We start from the raw sequence: 13,102 nt of genomic DNA, 5'->3' as shown, positions 1-13,102 counted from the left end.
CTTTCCTGCCATGGCAGGGGGTCGGACTAGATGATCTGCTCAGGTCCCTTCTGACCCTAGAAACTATGAAACTATGAAACTATGAAAAAAGCAGAATTCTCCACAGAAGCTATGGCACATGAAGATGAGGCCACAGGAGACAGAACAAGAAGTAAGGATTTTAAATTGCAGCAAGGGGAATTTAGGTTGAATATTAGGAAGGACTTTCTCACTGTAAAGGTGGTTAAGCACTGAAACAGATTACCTAGAGATGTTGTTGGACCTCCATTTTGAGAAGTTTTTAAGAGCAGGTTAGACTAACACTTTTTGGGCATGTTTTAGACGTGGATGATCCTTGCTTAAGCAGCAGGTTGGACTAAATGACCTCTTGAGGCCCTGTTTTCCTATTATTCTGTTGTTATAAAATGTGTGATGTCTAAAGCATGGATAATAGTAATGAGATCTACACTCCAAAGAAAACGTCTCATATTTCAGGCAAGAAGCAAATGGAAAAATGTTGTTTGGTCACTAATGTAATATGGCCATCTAAAGCCACTGGGAATCTAGCAAAACTCTTAAGTCGTCATAAAGCAGGGATGAAGCATATACTTCAAGCACATGAGTATTACAACTGAGTTAAATGGAAACAATACTGTTTTTTCCAGCTCTGCTAGTTGTATTCTTAATTTATAGTCCTCGCTTCAGTCCTGTCTGCCTTGAACGTCAGCCTGTTTCCTCTTATTTCCTCCTCTCAGTCTGTACTATACATTGCTTAAGGAGCTCAAGCCCTTTAGCTGTATTGAACAAAGCTGAGATAGAGCAGGGAGTACATGCACTGAAAATGATACATCTCATTAGGGCTGTATATAATTTTGACAAGTGTCTTGTTTCGAAGCTGTTTCGACACGTTTCGAGCTTGAAACAGTGAAACCAAAATGAAACAAAGGGCTTTGAAACAGTTTTGAAATGAGGTGAGGACACTCAAAACATTTTGAAAGTTTCAGAACGTTTTGAGTTTCAAAGCAGCCCAGTGGCAGGAGAGAGCCAGGGCTGTGCTTTAAGTGCCTCCGCCAGCCCCATGGAGCTGAGCCCGGTGGTGGGAAGTTTTGGGAGAGCCAGTGGCAGAGCTGCTCAGAGCGCAGCCTTGGCCAGTGGCTCTCCCCCTCCTCCCACCACCAGGCTTAACTCTGTGGGGCTGTGGAGCTTCCCACAGCCGGGCTGTGCTCACCAGGGCTGCGCTTCGAGCGGCTTCGCCACTGGCTCTCCTGCCACCAGGCTGAGTTCCATGGGGTTGGCGGAGCCCTTTGCAGCACAGCCCTGGCTCTGAGTGCAGCCCTGGTGAGCACAGCCTGGTGGGTGGAGGCTCCACAGCCTCACGGAGCAGAGCCTGTCAGTTAGAGGTGGGGGAGCCACTGGCCATGGCTGTGCTCAGAGGCAGGGCTGTGCTCCAAGTGGCTCTGCCACTGGCTCTCTGATGACTCCTGCCACCTCTGGCCACCAGGCTCAGCTCCGTGGGGCTGCAGAGCCTCCAGCCACTGGGTTGTGCTTGCCAGGGCTGTGCTCCGAGGAGCAATGCTAGCCCTATGGAACTCAGCCTGGCAGCAGGAGGGGGAGGGAGAGCCAGTGGCAGAGCCACTCAGAATGCAGCCCTGGCCATTGGCTCTCCCCCACCTCCCACCACCAGGCTGAGCTCTGTGAGGCTGGCAGAGCTGCTTCTGGGTGGGGGAGAGCCAGGGCTGTGCTTTGACCAGCTCCACCAGCCCCACAAAGCTCAGCCTAGCAGTGGGAGGCAGGGGAGAGCCAGGGCTGCGTTCTGCCTCCTGCCACCAGGCTGAGCTCCGTGGGCCTGGCAGAGCTGCTCAGAGCACAGCCCAGCATCGGGAGGTGGGGAGAACCAGGGCTACGGTCCAAGTGGCTCTGCCAGTCCCGTGGAGCTCAACCTGCTCTCCCAGCACTGCCAGACTCCTGGGGGTGTGGGCCCCCAGATCTGTGCGCCCCTGAATCTGCATTTGGAATGACAGGAGGCTGCTGCCTGAAGCCAGCGGCAGCACCAGTCTTTCTGGTGCTTGGCGTGTCTGTGCCCAGCGCCGCTCCTAGGTGGCAGCCTCCTGTCATCCCGAATGTAGATACAGGGGTTCACACCTCCGGGAGGAGTCCAGCACACCCCCATAGCCCTCCTGGGGATGGAGGCTCCCAGATCTGCGCGTGGGATGACGGGAGGCTGCTGCTGCCGGCAAGTGACACAAATTTTGCTTGTCAGCACCGTGAAGTGCAGTTTCCCAGAAACCACAACATGTATCTCCTTGAAACATGGCAGACTTCAAGCTCTCTGAAGGGGCTACCCCATCCCTGCAATTTGCATGTGAATCAGGCTAGAAAAGTCAAAGTTGTAGGCATTTTCATGATTCCCCATTATAGCCTATGGGCAGAACAGTGAAATAGTTTCAATGAAACAAAATGGAACAGTGCTTTGAAAGTAAAAAAATTACAGAACGAAACACTGTCCCTTCAAAATGGCAAAACAGAAATTGAAACAAAATGGTGCTGTTTTGCACAGCCCTACAACCAGTTTCTTCTTTTTGACTAATAGTGCCATGTTGGAGATGGATGAGCACATATTTGGGGGCAGAGGGCAATAATAATCCCACTGTCAAGGTCCCACATTGTTACCTTGTACAAGGTAAACTAGGTTTGTAGGCATTATGTTCAGTGTGCTTACTGCAGATTTTGATGATAAAGCAGCTGAAAATGTACTTACACTTTTTTTCCTCTCATAAATCACCCTTAAATTGACTATATATATTTCTCATGCTTATTTTTTCATTTCTTTCATCAATATGCTGATCATACATATACTTGTATACAATAGCACACTAATTACTTCGCCATGCTAATATCTTCCATATCAAGAGTTAATAAGAAACCTGGGAAAATAAATGCAGCAAACCTATAGATAGCCCAGAAAAAACAAAAGCAATATTAGATAGATAATCTATTTGTTGGAATAAATTTGCTCTGGCAAATAACTTAATATTTTTAAAGCTGGTGGCATCCTTGGAACATGCAGCAATTTTGTTGGTTATATGTAGTTGTGTGGTATTTGTCTAGGATACCTTTATCATCATCATCGTCTCATACTGCCCTTATTGCTTTCATTCTTTCCTTTTGGTGTTTGGGTTATTTCATATGGCTGTCTTTGAGAAAAACATTGCTTCTTGATATTGCTAGCATTATCCTGCAAGATCTCTTCAGCTATCACCTCTTTTTGAGTCATTCTTTTCAAATTTTCTATTTCTATTTGTCTTTCTTTAAAAGGAACCTAACATGATCAACTAGTTGTTATTTCTCAAAATTCACTTTCTTTAGCCAATTCATGTAGTCTCTTTTTGGAATTCCAGCTACAGCTTCTAGGTACGAAGTTTTCCTTCAGCTATGTGATGTTATCATGGCTCAATCTGTTCTTCTTCAGTCCTTCTATATCAGAGGTAGGCAAATATTTGGGCTAGAGGGCTACTTAGGTTGTTTTAGTAACCTGCTGTAGGCCATGTCAGCACCACACTCTCTGGCCTGTGTTAGGTCACCAGAACTCCCCAAGTGGCTCTGCCCGGGGCCCAACCTAGGGCATGCTGTCACTGCCTTGTAATCCCAGCCCTGACTTTGACCCCAGGCCTGGCCGTACCTACCTGTCCCACTCCCAGATGCAGCCAGTGACAGCAGCAGCACCATGATGCCGCTATCCCATAGTGCCCGGCACCACTCAGCATGCAGCCAGGCCAGCACCCCACGTATGCCATTGCTCCAGCCCTACTGCCATGCCTCACCCCTGCAGCACCGTGCCCAGCACCACCACCGCATGCACCTCACTAACCCGCTCCAAGTAATATTTACTTCTGCTGCTGATGGCACCATGGCCTGGGCTGCCCCCTGTGCCTGGGCTGGGCAGGGCCAAGGGACATGCCACAGGCTGGATAAAGTTCCTTGGTGGGCCAGACGTGGCCTGCAGGCCATATTTTGCCCACCCATGTTTTGTATCATCTTTTGACCTCTCCACAGTCCTGTGATGACAATCTACCCCGCTTACCTAGCATACCCACTTGCCAGGTGAGAGACTCTTACACAAAACATCTGAGTCCCTTTTGTACACTTAAATAATAATTCCATTATTATTACTATAATAATTACTATATTCAAACACTGAGAAGCTCCAAATGTCTTGGGCTTTTCCTAGGCACAATATAAACACACAATAATAATCAGTCCCTACCTTGAAGAGTTTACAATGTTAGCTGTGCAAAATGACTTGCCCACAATCCTTTCAATACCTAGCTCTGCATGTGGGCTCCAGGCAGAAGAGAAGAACAACCTAATCACAGTACAGCAAAATTATCTTGTATTCTGTTTTTGTAGAAGTATCGTGCTGATCACAGCTGATTTGATGTGCTTTTCCTCTCATTTGTACTGCTATATTGTAACTACAAAACAAGTAAAAAAAGAATTATCTTGGTGAATTCAAGTTTTCATAGCTGAATCAAGCATTTTATATAAATTGACAATATAAATGAAAGTAAATCAGTTGATATAGATTAATATCATGTATCCCACCAAATCATATATAATTTATTTGTTTTCCACAAAGAAAATCTGAACGTATCTCATGAAACAAGTTAGGTCTTGGTTCAGTATGGAAGCATTCATCTCTGTAGACTTATGTCTTCTTTCTCATGGCAGTTCACAGTTCCTATCTGCTACCTCATCTGTTCCACCTGTATAATCTGCTAATTTGTCAGGCTATAACAATAGGGCGAATATTTGCTTTTTATCTCCAGCTGGCTCGTTTAAGGTTGTTTCTATGGCAGCAGGAAATGTATTTCTTGAAGACGACTAGCTTTAGAGGATTCATGGTAGATATAATATTGTCATTGTCAAGAAAACTAAAATGAATATTGTCAACTATCAAATTAAATTCTTCAGTATTTGATGGCTTTATTTTGAACTTTTTGGCCTATTTCATATCCAGTTGCCCACTACATAATTTGAGTCTTACAGTTCCGGTTAAGGAACAATAATATTTAAAATAACTCAGTATCTTCTGATGCAAATTAAAGGATTTATTTTGGTAAACACATGGTAAGTAAATTGAAATATCTGGTAATCCTCCTTATTCTGAGCCCAGATGGACAATTTTATGAAGAGTTGAGCATTTTTTCTTCTACACCTCAGGCTCAGTAGCTACTAACACTGCAGGCTAGAGACCTTTAGCCACAGCTGCACTTCTTGCTCTTGATGGTCAGTGGATGGATGGAGGATGGCCAGCAAACAATCCTCCATTCCCAATCCTCTGCTTTCCAGACCCATCAGTATCTGTTCCCCAAATGCCATTCTGAAGAGTGTAAATGGACTTTGCAGAGAATAAGAATGGCTTTGTTTCTGATTTAAGTTGTTTGGCAATACCTAGACAATGTTTGAGGGGCATTTCCAATCTAATACTGATAACTGTATAGCACTTTACACATTCACTATTACGCTGGCCCTGTGATAAGCATCTTTATTCCCATTTTACAGATACAGAAACTGAAGCACAAAGTGAGTAACTTGCCTAGGACTACATGACAAGTCAGAAGCTGGGCTGTAATTGGATCTCAGGAATTCCTGAACTGAGCTTTTATCATGAAATAAACTTCAAGTAAAATGTAGTATTTGTCTCACAGAAGGCAATCCAAATAGTGCTCTCTACAGCAAGGACCTATACAGGTGCCTATACTTTCTTCTGTCCAATTACAGCATTTTATTAACTCCCCTAAGGTAATGATGTTACTGAAAAATAGAATGGACATTGTCTGCTTCCTCAAGAAATACCTTGTATATAACTCTGGACATTATAAGTTGTCTTAATGAGAAAACAAATTTTAATTAATAAACTACAGTCATTCCTTATGTTTTTAAGTGTCATGGACTTTCACTCAGACTAAATAAACTAGCAAGTCAATCTCAGTTTAATGTCATCTACAGTAAATATAGATTTTTAAGAGACAATAAAGCAGTGTTTTCTTATAAGCATTCTTGCTAAAACATTTTTCATTCAGAGCTTTTATTTTGGTATTTCTTTCTGTCGTTGTACTCTTCCATCACCATCTTTTTTTGGTTGACAGTGGTCATGTGCATGCCAATTATTACTACACGTTAACAGGTGGTCTCTCAGAGCTACTGAGTAACCTGTCATGGATATTCATAAAGCAGTATCATGCTGGTCAAATTTATTGAAATCTCCTCTGAGTAGTCTTATTACTTAAATTTGTATCAGCAAGTCATAACTGCCAATAACTTCTGATTTAAGCTGTGAATTTTTTTTTTTCCATCTACAAATTTGAAAATGTCTGTGGTGCCTAGTATTTTTGCATGCTTTTTTAATCTTGGGCAAAATGGCTTTTGCACTAATTCTTACTAGAGGAATTATATCTACATATACCTATGTAGATTGAGATGAACTTTAATTATTTAGGTTTAAATGACAGCAGAGACAAAAACCAATGTTAAAAATAATGCAGGCTCTAATAAATTATTTTCTAATGAAGAGACCCAGAATATGAAAGAAGATGCTTTGTAACTGGCTTTTAGATTTTTTTTTCCTTCTCGCTCTATGTGGAACAATTTTGTGGTCATTGGGTTTTGCTGGACATCCTTCTGTTGTTCAGCTTCCAGAGATTGTACCTAGGGCAGACAAGCCTGTGTGTAATGTCTTCCATCTGTTACAAGACTGAAATGAACATTTGGTACTCGGGCCTGCCAAGTGAGCTGCTGTTCTCTGCCAAAGTGTAACATGGTAAAAGGGAGGAAGGTGGTTGAGTTTCATGATTCTCCGATGTCTGAGAATGAGGCTATTGGAAAATTAATTTCTAGAGAGGCTTCTGGTAGAAGAATATAAAGCTACTCACATTTCCTATCTTCTTCCTCCTTCTGGTGTCTCAAGCCTCCCTCTCCTTGCACCAACACGTCTGCTGTTGCCAGCCATTATTTGGGCTGTTCTCTGGGTGCTTAAGAGCACTCAGAGATATTCAAAGTTCCCAATTTTTTCTTGGAATTTCTTTTCCCTCTGGCTAAATTAGTTTAAGGACTTTGTGCCCATCTGGCTTTGAACCGGCTTTGATTCAGTCACATGCCACTCTGGCCCGGATGTTCCATGGTGTTCGCCTGTCCATCCCATATGTTCCGTCGGGTGGGTCTTCCCCAATTTCGCCTGCCACGACTTTGAATCTTATTTCAGTGGGGGGTCTGACCACTGGGAGTCTCTCGATGACGGGACATCTGTCTGGTGGTCTTCTGCAAGGCTTCACCTCCCCTCTACCTTGCCCTTACACCCTGCCTTGATGGGTCACAGATGTCCTCCTGGCCAAATCCCTGACTGTTGAGTTCCCAAGTGCACTCGCAGGGAAGGTCCTTTCTGCCTACAGGTGCCCAACCCACAATATCCTACCCGCGCCTTGCAACCATCTATTTTTCCATGAGGCTGTTAACTACCTTTAGGCTTAAACAATCATCAGGCTCCACAAGCCCTGCCCCTCAACCCCTCCAACAGTGGGAAACATAAAATACAAACAAAAAAAAAATCACCGAGACACTTTGAAAGGCCCACTGCCCCTTTGTCCCCAGCTCCTCTGGCCTAATCACCAATACCCACCCTCAGGTACTAGTGGTCCCTATTCGGCCTGATATGCATTGGGGTAGCCGGGGGGGTACTCCATACTCCTTTTCCCTAGTTGCCCAGGCTTTGGGTTCGCTGGACCTGCTGTGGTCCTTTGACAGATGCCTGTCCCTACATCACCCGTCAGGTTGGGTCGGCTCTATACCACTGGGGCCTGTGTTTTGCAGCCCCTCATGCTACTTGTGCCACCCATCTCCCACCTGGTGCACCTCCTTGGTTCTTCTGAAGCCCTCAACGGTCCCACCTGGTCTGGTGTCTTGATGTGTGCTGGTCTCTCTGGCTCTTCGGCTGTGGCGCCTGGTGTAGGGATCTTCCTGCTCTCCTCTGCCTTTTAGTCTGGGAAGCCGGTCATGGGAAGCTGTCTCCGGCTCCTGGCTCCTTTCACTGCTGCCAGTAGCATCTGTCCTGCAGCATGCTCTACTGCATTTTCCCACACTGGGAGAAGCAGCTTCCGGCCCCCTTTGCCCCCATAGGAGCTTGGGGAGAACCTCCCCTGCTGGAATTACCGCTGGCCTCAATATGCCACCCTCTTCCTTGCTGGCGGCCCATTTTATTTCTGCCAGCCGGCTCTTCTGGCTGATGTCATCAGCCGGCCGCAACTGTATAAAGGCGCAGCTAATGAGCTGCGTGGGTCCTGCCTCTGGCTCTGGCTTCGCCATGGACCCTGCTGCAGGTAAGAATTTCCCATTTTCTTTTCTTTTACTTTCATTTTCCTTCGAGGGTTCCTGACCCTGGGGCTCCCCCCTGGCCTTTTGGGGTCTTCCCTTCTGTTCCTCCCCGTGACAAACATGATTTCTTTGCTAATACTAATGGCTACTACTGAGGCTTTATCTTTAGTCTCAAAATAAGGCATATGGAAAAACTTCCTGAATGCTGGGGGACCAATGGGACCTTACAGGGCAGGTGGGGATTCCCTTGCTGTAATGGAAGTGACTAATAATGTGAAACTGCTTTATCTGGATCACTTTCTTTTCCTTCTTCATAGCTTGTGTGTGTGTGTGTGTGTGTGTGTGTGTGTGTGTGTCTGGGTGGGAGAGGGAGGGGATGGGGGTGCAATTCTGAGGCAAAGCTGGAGTGCTTGGCACTGACCAAATCTGGGCTGGTGGTTTGATGCCAAGGCAGCTATCCCAACTGCTGGGAGTCAGAGCAGCCTCTTGCTGTTCCAGCTTGCCTTGTGGGTTGGTTTAGGCCCTGGCCAATTCAGAGTTTGGGGAATCCAGAAATGTTGTTTGCTGCTACTTTTGCCTTTTTTCCTCTCTGGCATTTGATTGTAGAAGAAGAGAATAGGTGGAAGGCAGAAAAGTACAACCTCAGAGGAACTTCCATCCACAGCAGTTGGGTTACAACCTAGAAAAAAAATGAAAGCTAGACTCTAACTCATAAACCTATGATCATGTGAAACTACATCTAAACTCTGGCAAGGATTTTCTATGTGAAGATCTTGTAGGGAGTAGGACTAAAACTTTCAGGGTAAAAGCCTGTATTAAATGTTTAGAGTATGTATTTCAAATGTGTGCATGTTGGTCAAGGGGCCACTGGTCATGAATTATTTGAAACTATAAGATATTTGATTCCCTGAAGACCTAGTGTAAATCAAGGACAAGATGTATGTCCTTGAATCAAGGATAGGCTGTAAATGAGAGAGAATGAACTGCACTGGTGTCAGAGGAACAGAAATGGGAAAGCTGAGTGGGCTGTGCAGTGGTATCTTCAATAGCCAGACCAGCTTCCTTCCCTGTTCTATCCTTATGCTCCATGAATTAAATACAAACCTATTCAGGCAGATTTCTAGACTATATATGGATAAAATCTGCAAAAGCAAGTGGGACCTCAAAACAGATTGGGTTGAAATATGAATGGTTTTTATTGAATTTGGTTTTTATTTGAACAAATGCTGTTTCTTTAGGATATGCTGCCTGAATAAAATAATAGAAAATTAAGGTTGAAAGGGACCTCAGGAGGTCATCTAGTTCAACCCTTTTCTTAAAGTAGGACTGTCATCCCAGCCAGGGCTTTGTCTAGCCATGGGTCTTAAAAACCTCCAAAACTTCCAAGGACAGAGATTCTGTAGCCTCTCTGGATAACCTGTTCCAGTGTTTTACTACCCTCCTAGTGAAAAAAATCTTCCTAATATCCACCCTAAGCTTCCCTTGCTGCAACTTGAGACTGTTGTTCCTTGTTCTGTTATCTGTCACCACAGGGAACAGTCTATCTTCATCCTGTTTCGAACCCTACTTCAGGTAGTTGAAGGCTGCTATTAAATCCCTTTTCAGTCTTCTCTTCTCCAGACTAAATAAACCCAGTTCCCTTAGTTTCTCATAAGTCATGTCCCCCAGCCCCCTCACCATTTTTGTTGCCCTCCGCTGGGCTCTCTCCAGTTTGTCCACATCCTTTCTATTGTGGGGAAGGAGAGGGAGGGAGCAAAACTAGACACAGTATTCCAGATGTGGCTTCACTAGTGCCAAATAGAGGGGAAGAATCACTTCCTTCAATCTGCTGGAATCACTCCCGCTAATGCAGCCCAGTATGCCATAACCCTTCTTGGCAACAAGGGCACACTGTTAGCCTGTATTCAGCTTATTGTCCACTGTAACCCCCAGGTCTTTTTCTGCAGAGCTGCTGCTTAGCCAGCTGGTCCCCAGCCTGAACCGGTGCATAGGATTGTTTTGTCCTATGTGCAAGACTACTTCTCCTTATTGAACCTCATGAGATTTCTTTTGGTCCAGTACTCCAATTTGTTGAGGTCTCTGAATCCTAGCCCTCCCCTCTAGCATAATAGGAGTGTTAAGTAGTGTTGAAAAGGCTGAGTTTTTTCTTTTTTTTCCTGAGGTTTTCTGTGTTTTCTGAGGTCTTTCTACAGAGCCAGAAATGTAGTGACAGGGTAGTGTTGGCAGCGTTAATTGCTGCTCCCGTGCTACCAAATTTTTGGACCTGTGGGGAATCCTGCAAGCCAGACGACATGGGCCTGCACACTAGATCATGCCAGCATACTGACAGACTGACCCTACTTGCCAATCCTGGACTGGATCTGGCCTACAGACCAGTTCTGTGCCACTCATATGGCCCACATGGCTGGACAGGTTGAGCACCAAGGACATAGAGTAACGGTGACAAGGCAGAATGAAAGATGGCTTGAACTAGAAATCTTTGTAGATTTATCTGCTATGAGCTAAATCCTGGTTCCCCCTCAGTTATCATGGATACCTTGTGCTAGTTGCCAGTTTAGCTGACTACCTGAGATTTTCCCATAGATCTATAACTTTCTGACCCTATGTGTAAAAAGGGAAAGGTGGGGGAAATGTATGCAGCTGTAGTGCTGTTACCCTCCAGTAGGTCACAACTGCTTGGACAGCACCCCTAATGGCCAATACTGCCATTGATTTGACTTGTGCTGAGGATAATGTGCCTAGTCAGGGTGCATAAAGGTGGCATATACTCACCTATGGTCTCCTTTCCAACTCCAGTACTGTGCCAAGCACAGCTCAGATTACAGGAATCTTATGAAAGCAGGGCTGGAAGGGACCTCACAAGTTCATCTAGTGCAGCCTCCTGCTCAAGGCAGAATCATCCCTAACCTAATCATCCCAGGCAAGTATCCGTCTAGCCTGCTCTTGAAAACTTCCAAAGATGGAGATTCCACACAGTGGCGATATATAGGGGGTGCACACAGGTGCATGTGCACCCTCTGAGTGTGGTGGCTCGCCCCCTACGAAAAGGTGCTGCAATCACCGCTGGCCACCGCCAACACTGTGGGCAGCGTCTGTGGGTGGTTGCAGACCCCTGCTCAGTGCTCACCACCCCCCTCCCCACCCGCCACTGACAGCGCTGGTGGTGTCTACAGGAGCTGCCCGCTTACCACCGCTGCACTCCTGCTGTCTCTAGCACTGCCATGCTCTCCGAGCCGCCAGGGGCACATCTCGTTCATGATTCCACAGTGTCTCTCTATAGCCTCTTCCAGTAGTTGACCACCCCCATAGAAAATTCTTCCACATCTCCTGTGTGGATCCTTGTCCTGCCCCTGCAGTCCTGGAAAAAAACCCATACTCTCTGTAATCACCCTTCAGCTATTTGAAGACTGTTATTAAATTCCCCCTCAGTCTTCCCTTCTCCAGATTAAATAACCCTAGTTCTTTCAGGCCTTCCTCATAGGTCTTGCCTCCCAGGCCTCTAATCATTTTGTTGCTCTGTGCTGGTCTTTTTCCAAACTGTCCACATCCTTCTTGAAGTGTTGGGCCAAAAACTGGACGCAGTATTCCAGGTGAGGCCTTGCCAGTGCTGAGTAGAGTAGAAGAATTACTTCCCTTGGTTTGCAAGTGATACTCCTGTTAATTAATTCAGTATGGTGTTGGCTTTTTTTGCAACAAGAGCACATTGTTGGCTCCTACTCAGTTTATGGTCTATTGTAATCTCCTACGTTAGGGGATCTAGATGTAACCGTAGCAACTTAATCAACCCGCTTTGTTCTTATGGGTTTACTGCTCGTTTGCTTTTCTCTCCTAGCCCTCCCCCTCTTTGTATTCTGAGTTCTCTCTCCTTATACTCTACTTTGTGCATGTCCTTTCACTGCATCTGTTGAAGTGAATTTGGGTTCATGAAAGCTTGTGCTCATTTTCTATATATCTTATTTAGTTAGTCTATAAAGGTACATACCTACCTTACTGTCTAATCAACATAACTCTTACCACATGACATGTATAAACTTTTGTAACCCTGACTCATATTATATGAAGGAGACCCAGAAATTAAGATTTGTTTCTCCCAGGGCTCCTTTCTCTCATACTTTTTATCAAGCAGCATGAAGCAATAGGATCAAAAAGACATGATCAATTTTTCACCTGAGGCAAAACTTTACGTGAGGGGGAGGGTTGTAAGCACTCCTTTTGCCATATCTGGAGCAGTATGGGTAGTCCGGCCATAGGAGCCCAACTGGATAAGTCCCCTCTTTCTGGTTGTAGGAAATGAGTGTAGTACACAGCAGGAGCAGTACTCTGCCACTAGACCCCAGAAGCTGAGCTGGAGCAGCCCTGCACCACACAGCCATTGCAAGGTTTTACCTGCTTTGGGGACTCAAAGGCCTCTGCTGCTCTTGCTGTGTCCCAGCAGTCAGGTCCTGTAGCTAGGCAGTGTGGAGCTGCTTCAGCTTTATCCCTAAGGCTGGGTGGTGCAGGGCTGCTCCAGATGCAACAGGGATGGGAGAGGAGGGGCATCATTTGGGTGCCCTCTCTAAGTCAGCACCTGGGGCTACTACCTCTGCTGCACCCCCTTGTTACACTATGGCAAAAAGATGTACACTGCATTAGCAGTGAGGGATTCAGTAAACAATGAATTGAATGGTGATGGGTCTTATCAATGAATTCGCACAGAAACGTACTGTATGATTACTGTAATAAAACCAAATAATTGAGAATTTGTACAGATCCAGAA

General features: G+C 45.4%; 1 long non-coding RNA gene across 1 annotated transcript in view; it reads left to right on the top strand.

Annotated features, from left to right (window-relative positions):
* The window catches only part of LOC109308174, a 10,499-nt gene extending 4,586 nt beyond the window's left edge, over nucleotides 1–5,913 (top strand). The window contains exon 2 of the long non-coding RNA XR_002100516.1: nucleotides 5,542–5,913. This is a non-coding gene — a long non-coding RNA (uncharacterized LOC109308174). The remainder of the gene's footprint in view (nucleotides 1–5,541) is intronic.
* Nucleotides 5,914–13,102: the final 7,189 nt, after the last annotated feature.

The sequence above is a fragment of the Crocodylus porosus genome, unplaced genomic scaffold (genome assembly GCF_001723895.1).
Source record: "Crocodylus porosus isolate Cpor-Errol unplaced genomic scaffold, CroPor_comp1, whole genome shotgun sequence".
Classification (NCBI taxonomy): Eukaryota; Metazoa; Chordata; order Crocodylia; family Crocodylidae; genus Crocodylus; species Crocodylus porosus.
Note: the sequence above shows the minus strand (reverse complement) of the source record. Positions and strands in the feature narration are given on the sequence as shown.